At 36.4% G+C, this 9,255-nt stretch overlaps 1 long non-coding RNA gene across 3 annotated transcripts; it reads right to left on the bottom strand.

Annotated features, from left to right (window-relative positions):
• Positions 1-793: 793 nt before the first annotated feature.
• Positions 794-3,098, bottom strand: LOC149190790 (uncharacterized). 3 transcript variants are annotated; one of them, XR_016256522.1, is made up of 4 exons: positions 2,654-3,098; positions 1,211-1,531; positions 940-1,055; positions 794-845 (listed from the first exon to the last, which is right to left on the bottom strand). It is a non-coding gene; the product is annotated as an uncharacterized LOC149190790 (long non-coding RNA). The 3 variants fall into 3 exon arrangements; XR_016256520.1 differs by having other exon boundaries at positions 940-1,531; positions 2,637-3,098; XR_016256521.1 differs by having other exon boundaries at positions 940-1,531; positions 2,654-3,096.
• Positions 3,099-9,255: the final 6,157 nt, after the last annotated feature.

Here is a 9,255-nt window from a genome sequence, read left to right as displayed (position 1 = left end):
GCAAAAACTCTTGCTTGCAGAAACGAAGGGAACGGTTCAGCTTCATCTGCCATCTCCAGCAACTTCTTGAGCAATGATACCCGCTGCTGCTACCAAAGAATCAGTGAGAGTGGATTTTCCTGCGACACAAAAAAGCACCAAGCTCATAGTCAGACATTTTGAAAAATAAAATGATACCAAAGAATCAGTGAGTCTGCAGATACAGTGAATTTTCAGGTGCTCAATACAGATCCTATTAACGTTATATATTGAAAGTAATGACTGTGAGGGCTCTAAATCTTCATTAGGTCTGCAAGAATGTTTAGCTAGTTGTTTCTGTACATTATACGACTTTTAGAAAGGATCCAGTGTCTATGCTTTATTTACTATTTTAAAATTTGTATTATTAATGTATACAGGAAAACCCCGGGACTAGTTTTACAGCGTAGTTTATGTTCTAGGCGAGTCTGGATTGAGAGCAATTCATGCAAAAAAAGATGGTAGTCCTGTAGAAAAATAACATAGGATACATAATGTCTAATCTAAATAGCTAAACTGGGAAATGGGAAAGACCCAGAAATAGGAAGTTCTAGGTTGGGGTGCGCCTAAAGAGCACACTCGACTGACAACAATGACCATCCTGAGGTAATACGAATACAATAAAATCCAGCTAAGAAAGGATTGTAGGAAGAACACGCGTCCACATGCATGATAGACAAAACAAATGCAGCAATCAGTACCTCGTAGATAGATTAGGAAAAACAAATCCACCGACCTGTGTGGTTGGAGAACTGATTAGTTTCTCATTCAAATATTTAAGGTAGCTCAATAGAAAAGTATGGTCGGATCAATACCTGCAATATAACCTGTAAAAACGTGTAAATAAGTATAGGGACAACAAAAATTCTAAAAGACAGAAATAAATGGAAACCTGGGGCACAACTAAAGGGGATTAATTACCTAGAGCACGGTAGCTAGACATGAGTGCCTCGGATTCGTTACTGCAAGCGATTAGAAGATTAGTCCTTACCACGTGCATTGCATGCAAGCCATGTGCTTGGCAGCAGAGAGGTGATCTGTGACATTATATCATTCCAGCCATTATGAGGCTGGTTATTCAACCTTCGCCTCTGCTTAACGATTCTTGCCAGACGATTCTTGCCAACGCTAGATTGGGAAATAACCAGAGAAATTCAGCTTATTGGATGAATTAACGCAGGCGTAGATGTACCTGAACTTGAACATTTAAATAGGTTTCCCGGTTGTCCATTTATAGCGAATGCATCTGAAATGTTGGGGCCAGTGAACTTGAACATTTAAATAGGTTTCCCGGTTGTCCATTTATAGCGAATGCATCTGAAATGTTGGGGGCAGCTCCTGTTCGGGTTTCCTGCGAATGCAAACAGGGTCAATAGCTGGAAGCCATGAACTGTGTGCGTGCCACCAGAGAGTCCCTTCTTGACCAGCGATAGTAAATCTATATGTATAACTTCGACCTGGGCGAATGGGGCATTGTGTTATGAATTCAGGTCCATCTTGGCGCACTCCATGCCTGCAATTACATGTAGAAACGATTTTCCCATGAGGTACATGCTGCTACATGTCTTTTAAAATTCAAATCAGAGATACGAGTTTAAATTGCAGTATATCAGGATGATCTACTTGACGAATAACTGCTTGCATAACATTTTCTCAGGGTTAATTATTTCACAATCAATATTATTTTGTTTTTAGGTACTATACCTGCACGCCATTAGAATGAACAGCCATCTCTTAAGCAGGTAACAGATAATGCATAATTATGCATACTGTTCAAAAAGCATTAAAAAAAATGCAAAAACACTTGAAATAACTTAGGTTGTCTCAGCAAATAAAACCCTCATCATATCCTCAATGCAAACCATTTCACTTTTGTGCTTGTATGAACATGATGCCTAGATTTCAAGAGACTGAAATCCCAAGTCTGCGATGACTAATTTATCAGTGATATTTACTATTTTAGGATGCAACTTAGCAATTTTGCAGACTTACTAAAAACTAAATTAATTTCATCAGTTATTATGGAAGTTCTGTTTTTCCCTTCATCACTCTTTGTACTCTCAGATTCCTACTAAATTGGCAATTAGTCCAAAAGGCAATATATACATACTACTCTAAGGGCTCTATACTGAACATAATCTGTAACTGATATTGACTATGAAGTCTAACAAAGCCGGTATTAAACAGAGTTCCCCGTTACAGTGAAGACAGAGTGTGGAAGTGAAAGCACGGACGGGGCCAACGAAAGAAAAGGGAATTCTGTAGGACTCGTTAGAGTGAAGAAACAGCATGGAAGTGAAATTACTGCTGGGGACGAAGAAGAAAAAGGGAATTCTGTGGGACTGGTCACAGTGAAGCAAGAATATGGAAGTGAATTCACTACATGGTTTAACGAAGGAAGAGGGAATTACGTAGGACTGGCAGAGGCTGCTAGCTTGAACATGAATGCCACAACAAACGTAGAGAATAGGGGTGGAATGGCTGCACTGGCCACTGTAGGAGGGAATACTGTAAGAGTGACCGAGTATGGAAATGAAAGCGTTGCGGTGGCCAGAAAAAGGAAAATGGAATTCTGCAGGACTGGTTACAGTGAAGAAAGAGAACGGAAGTGAAATTACTGCTGGGTTTGATTTACCTGAATGATCTGCGCCCTCTGCACAGAAATCCCGCCACAGTCTCAGCATTTGAGGCCTGTTCTGCGCCCTCTGCACAGAAATCCCGCCACAGTCATTTGAGTCCTCAGGTATCCCGCCACAGTCATTTGAGGCCTCAGGTTCATTCGAGCATGCTTTCATTCGGTCCAGCTCCAGCTATTAGTCTTTATCCGACAGCATCTGTTCTGCATGCAGAGTGACACATTGCAACAGCGATATCAACCGGTTCAGCCTCCTCTGATAGCTCAAATGCAATAAGAACATAAAATGCCTCAGATTTAATGCTGGCATTAGTCCAGCATTAGTTCAAACCCGTTGACGGTTAGCGAGAATGCAGGGCCATAATTTCCAAGTTAAGGTATGTTCGGGCCTCTTCCGCCTCGGGAAGAGGCCAAATAAGATGAGAAACGTTAAAGCGGAATGCGACTTTGGTTATGTTCACAGAACACCTCACACGACTTTGGTATAAGCGGTGTATAACAGATGGGGAAAGCACTCAACTAATGCTAAGTCGGCATTGAACGATTACAATAGTCCCTGCCGGATGCCAGATGGCAGGGACTAATAATTGATATGAATAATAAAATTATATGAAAAAATATAATACGAAGTTGTTAGTTGTTTAGAAATATTGAAGAGACATTGAGAAAAAAATTAAAAATTTATTTTTAAAAAGAATAATTATAAAACAGTGTTTTAAACAAATATAAAAATTTGATAAATTAATTAAATTATCATAATTTAAAAAAAATAAAAATTAATTTAGATTTAATATTACTTTAAAATTTTAACAAATTATACCAACACCAAGAAAGTAATAATCCTAATATAGTGAATGAAAGATACTAATGAACTAAAAAATATAACTGAAGAAACGATAGAAGGAATCTAGGAGCCTCATTCAAGAATGTAATGAAACCAAGAAAATTATAATCGATAAGTATTTAAATTAGATAAAAATATCTTAGCATATGGATCGTTGTTAGCTAGAGAACTAAATAGTTCATTTTTCCTTAATTTATGAAATGATAAAAGAATAAGGTGAATATGGTTTAAGGAGGTAAGAGATACCAATTTAATTTTAATTAAAATTAGAAGGAAATAAGTGTTTTATTTATGTATTACTATGAGTAACTATTAAATTATGATATGATATGAATGAAGATGTTTTTTTTGTTGTTGTAAAGTTGGACTACATTTTTTCAGAAAAAATAATACACATCGTAATTACTATATGTAAATAGTTTTCTACCACGTTTAAAATTTTCAAGCTATTGATTATGTATATTATATTATAAACAATCATAATGATACTATTATTAATAAAGAAAATAATTATTAATATGAGAAATATTATTATAACATTAACATTAAAGACATGATTTTTTCAAGAGATTGTCTCCCTTGGTTTTTTTTATTCGAGAACCCATTTATGCTTGGGATGTGTAAGTTTCCTTGTAGTGGATTATGGATTCTCTTTAGGGGTGGAATCAACGTGTTATTATTTTCAAGGTAGAGGTGAATACTCTAGATTCCCTAGAGTTTATTTGTTGTTGAAAAAATGAAGGGTGGAAGTAGAAAGTCTCTTGAGTCTTTGTGGAGTTTGTTGATGATTATCTGGTTGGTAGGTGGAGGTGGAAGAACTTATGGAGTCTCTCTTTCAATCAATAATTGGTGTTGAATCTCATGAGTAAAACCACTTCATTTTTCCGAATTTCGCTCAAGGGAAAGCTGGTTACAATTTATCAATGGTTAGGTAGGTGGAAAGTTGTTGTCCCAGGCTCAATTCTCCAACTCTAGTGTTAATCCAAGATATGTCTATACATATATATAAGTTAAGCCTATGTTGAATCATTGAATGATGCATGGTTCACCTGTAAATGAAGAGAAAGAGGATCTGTTGATTAGTCCTTGTGACGATGACTCTGAACTAATATTCAATATGCAGAGAATTTCTATTTATATAGTGATGGATGCATCGAGTGATCACAACTATGAGATAATGTGCCTCTAATTCAACTAGGAAGGAGACTTCTTGTTTATCTATGGATATTGATCTCACCTCTTAGGTACTGTATGTTTTCCAGTTACTTTTACCTGTTTTGTTATGCTCATTTATCCCTAAAAGCATACTTGTAGATATCTAGAATGAGATCAATTTGTTTTCTACGTAAATCGTTAAGGATCAAAAGGATCATAGGTCTGTGTGAGGCTGAATGGATAAGCTCCTTGACCACGTTCTACATTTCAGTCATCGAGAACCGAGGAAGAGTAATATTATCATAAGCTCACGAGTGATAATACCAGTACATGCCTAGTAAAATCTTAATGGTGATGGTTGAGTTCTATGACAATTACAGAATTACGATAGCTGATCCATGGCCAAGTTCTTTTACAAATGGTTCACAACGTTAACGCAAGTGAAAGACACGATAATATTGCCCTTGATGTTTTTTATATTTTGTGCCACGACTTTGTTGTTGACGGAAGTCTCAGTTGGAATAGCCTCGAGGCTCTATCCCAAGATGAGGAATGCCCATCAAAGGCCAGTTTCGAATCCGTCGCAGGTTGGAAATCCGAAGGTTGCCTTCTCGGAACCTCATGGAGGAACACTTAAAGGAACGTCTAGGATGACGAGGACTAGTATGATCTTGCAAATAGGTTGACACGTCAATGGCCAAGGTGGGTTGGAGCTCACTCATTGGATGTTGGGAGAACACATGATCCATGCAGGAGGCTTATCACATCGTTAGAAGGTTGAGGTGGGACCCACATAGACGGGGAGTACTGTGGCAGATAATGGGAAACTTCTCGTCCGAGAGTTTGTCTTCCCGTGGGTGGTCATGCGTAATGCTTAAGGACGGGCTAGAATGAATCAGCATCAAGGCCTCATGGTAGGAGCGACATGGGTGTGATACTTCTGCTTCTTATTGCAAGTGGACATGTGGAGCGAGGTTGCTGGAGCTATGAAGTAATAGTGGAGCCGTGGGCGTCAAGGTCTTATGGTAGGAGCGACATGGGTGTGATACTTCTGCTTCTTATTGCAAGGGGACATGTGGAGCGAGGTTGCTGCAGCTATGAAGTAATAGTGGAGCCGTCGACCAATTTGAAAGTGTTAATAGTGAAGAATGTTTAAATTGGTGCAGTTTGACTCGATGATGGGAAATGGTGGCATACACATGATCCCGGCTACTCTCTTATTGGCGCAAAGTAGACCCATAGTATAAGTGAGCCCGAAAGGCCATCCCGAAAGAAACTCGTTAAACTGAAAAGTGAAAAGGCTCAGGCTAATGGACCTGGGGGATGGGAATGTGGGCCGGTAATTAATGTTATGGTAATTAAATATCCATATATTTATATAATTAAACGTGGCCAGAGTGTATGGGTCTACAATTAATCTATATATATACACATTTAAATTTGAGTACCCCTGCCATGAATAGGTCTGAAGCAAATACACTAATGCCGAGTGGAATTGGGAGGTTGGACGGAAGCAAATACACCAATGCCAAGTGGAATTGGTAGGTTGGATGGGATAGTCATCTGTGCACCACGAGGGCTCCACGTGGACGTTGCATCGCGGGTTGATAACATGATGTTTTCTAATTCACTCATTTTCGAACGAGCATATTTCTTGATCGAGAGGTTAGATTGACACAAAACTTATATCGTAAGATTTATCTTGACGAGATGAACCCAACTATGCCATCTATTTTAGGCTTCAATAAGTTGAAAAATTCAAATGTTTTAGACCTTATTTCCATAACACCTTGGTTCGTGGGTCAACCTAGTAACATATCCCTTACTTGACATATGCTTTTATGGGGATGGGACGAGGTGGTGTTATAGTGTGGTATCAGAGCATCCACATTCAACACTTGGACTAGATGGGATGTATCATGAGCATGTAACAACATAGTTTTCACAAGGGAGTTCATAATGAATTTTAGAAAATTAACTAAATTAATGTTTAGGTGTTAAAAACTAGTTTATGATTGATTAATTTTAGGCATGATGGATATGATTACTCTGTCTCTTAATCATTTACTATGTTATTGTTGATGGTTAGATTTGACATCATCAACATTGGGGGAAAACTACGGGTCAATGCCCCAATTAGACCTATTTTCGATTGGGATAGTGGCTTCAACTAGAATTATAGGACTAGTTACCCTTTTATAGAAAACTCCATATAATGAGATGCGTGGTGGTGATAATAAGATCTAAATATATATTCAAACTATCTAGTTTTAAGTTACTATAATATATTATATTCTCGAGGTAAGTTGAAATAATATGTGTTAGAAGATCTAGCAATAAACACAATAATGTAGATTATTATGTGATTACGATATTTATCTCAATTAAAGAAAAATAATTAAATTAAATAGATAATTAAATTAATTTATATGGAACATCACATATGATAAATATCTTGTTTGTTTTCTGTATGGATTAAATCTCATTCAAACATGTCAAAAGTGATCATGAAAGATTGACATAAAACATACATACATGAACAATACAAATTAATAAAAGAAAACAAATCCTTTCAAAGAAAAGAAACAAATGCAATGGATAATAGTACCCGAGAGACTAAGAATCTACTCATTCTCGAATTATTGGTGGGTCATCTTTATTATTAAGAAAAATTTAAATACAAAAGTGCAATTCAAGTCCTTTCTACTGAAAATTCAGAACCCCTTCTCAAATGTCGGAGACAAAGATTTATAATCAATAACAAAAAGACAATACAATGAACTCTCCTAAAATCAGTCATAAAAAATATAACAGTAATAGACCAGAAAGAAAATATTTACAACAATATTGAACTTAAGATGAATATTGTTCGATGGTGAGTTGTTGGAGCCTGTAAATGTCTAGAAGACTCGTGAGCTTGAGAGGATGTTTGGGCTTAATCCTCATCTAACTAGTAAATATAATAACCTTCAAAGGGGACAACATCTATGTGGTAACATTGTATAGCTTCCAAAGTACTAACCATTGACTACGAGGCTTTATCAGAAACTGCTAGTGATGTTCAAGATTGACCTTGGATCACTGCTCGATCCTTTCAGCCATTTTTCTACCATGTTCTAACCAATATCTTAACAACACTTTGACATTTGGAAGAGAATATTAAGAGAAAGTGGAGTTGAGATTTTCTTGAAGAAACGAATCATTGATTGAATCAATAATAGACTTGGATAGATCTCATACTTCATTAACTGCAACCTCAACTTCTTTAATTATTATTTCCCACTTGTATAAAATTATTGACTTATGCGCTTCATCAATTTTAGGCAAATTTTCCTTTATTCCCTCCGTTCTTTCTTTCCAAGTCAAGGAATCGTTAAGTTGCTCATTTAAGTCACAAAGATAACTCATGATATTGGCCAGCTAATCAACAAGGGTATTGCCTTTTCTACATTGATCTTTAATTAACATGAGTTTATTGTAAAATATCTTTTGTTGATGCTTGAGTAGAGAATTCAATTCTTTGGCTTATTGTTTAAATTATGTCAACTAAGGAGGACTGACTTGCAACTGTTTGAATTTTATTGTATTTATTTAATTTGGTTGTGCTCTATCTTTATCTCTTCAGCATACCATAACTTTAATGCATCAAAATTCTTCTGCAATTCAGATAATTCTCTCTTCCACTATTAAAAAATACACTCTTCCTCTAAATTAAATGTTTGCTCCATCATATTGATTTTTTCTTCTTTTTGCTTAAGGAGCTCTTGAACTTGTACTGCTTTATCCATACTTGCATAGGCATATGCTCCAGGAAATTGAGTCATCTTGCATATTTCGTAGTTCATTTTCCGATGAGGTAGAAGAACCTTTCCACTAATATTCAAAGGCAGTGGCCTTTCTAGGTACTAATGCCTGGGACTGATGAATATTTCTTTTCTTTCTACCTGTTTTGACTACAAACTTATTTTGAGGATTGTAAAAGATATCCAAAGGAAGGATTTCCTCAATCTTGAGGATGACCTCAAAAGTAAGAAAAGTTGAAATGACATTGACATCTTTTTGAATTTCTTCTTTTTATGATACCTTTACGAGTACGTAGAACATTGGTATGATGTGAGGAGTTGCAATTTGTGTGACTGTGACCTTTCCTTCAGTATGTGGATTAATGACCGTAACATATTTATTTCAAGCTTCATTCAATTTAGGATCACTATCAAATCCTTCTCCTTGGGAAATGGAGGAACTTATAACAACATTTTTCTAGCTCTAAGGAGGAAGTGATGATTGAGAGGAATTCTTAGGCTGAGTGGTAGCCATATTCTCTTTAAGATATGGAAAATTTTGAAGAGTTAATTGTAAAAAATTGAGAGGAAAAGTGGCTATTCCAAAAGTCCTGCAATGAGAGAATTGACCTTTCTTTTCCATCATCAGTTGTTCTTCAACCCAATTTATCATTGTGACATAGGAGGGAACTTGAGAAAATAAATCATCAAAATTATCTTCTTCATGAATAAAGTGTCTATTTCCTTTTGAAGTAGTGAAATTATTGACAACTAAGCTTGGATCATACTGCCCGTAGGAATAGTGGATAATTTAAGAGCTC

This window comes from Pinus tabuliformis, chromosome 3_1 (assembly GCF_031772625.1).
Source record: "Pinus tabuliformis cultivar Carrire ecotype Pingquan chromosome 3_1, CPIR1, whole genome shotgun sequence".
Taxonomy (NCBI): domain Eukaryota; kingdom Viridiplantae; phylum Streptophyta; class Pinopsida; order Pinales; family Pinaceae; genus Pinus; species Pinus tabuliformis.
The sequence above is the reverse complement of the archived record's forward strand: the minus strand, read 5'-3'. Positions and strand labels throughout refer to the sequence as shown.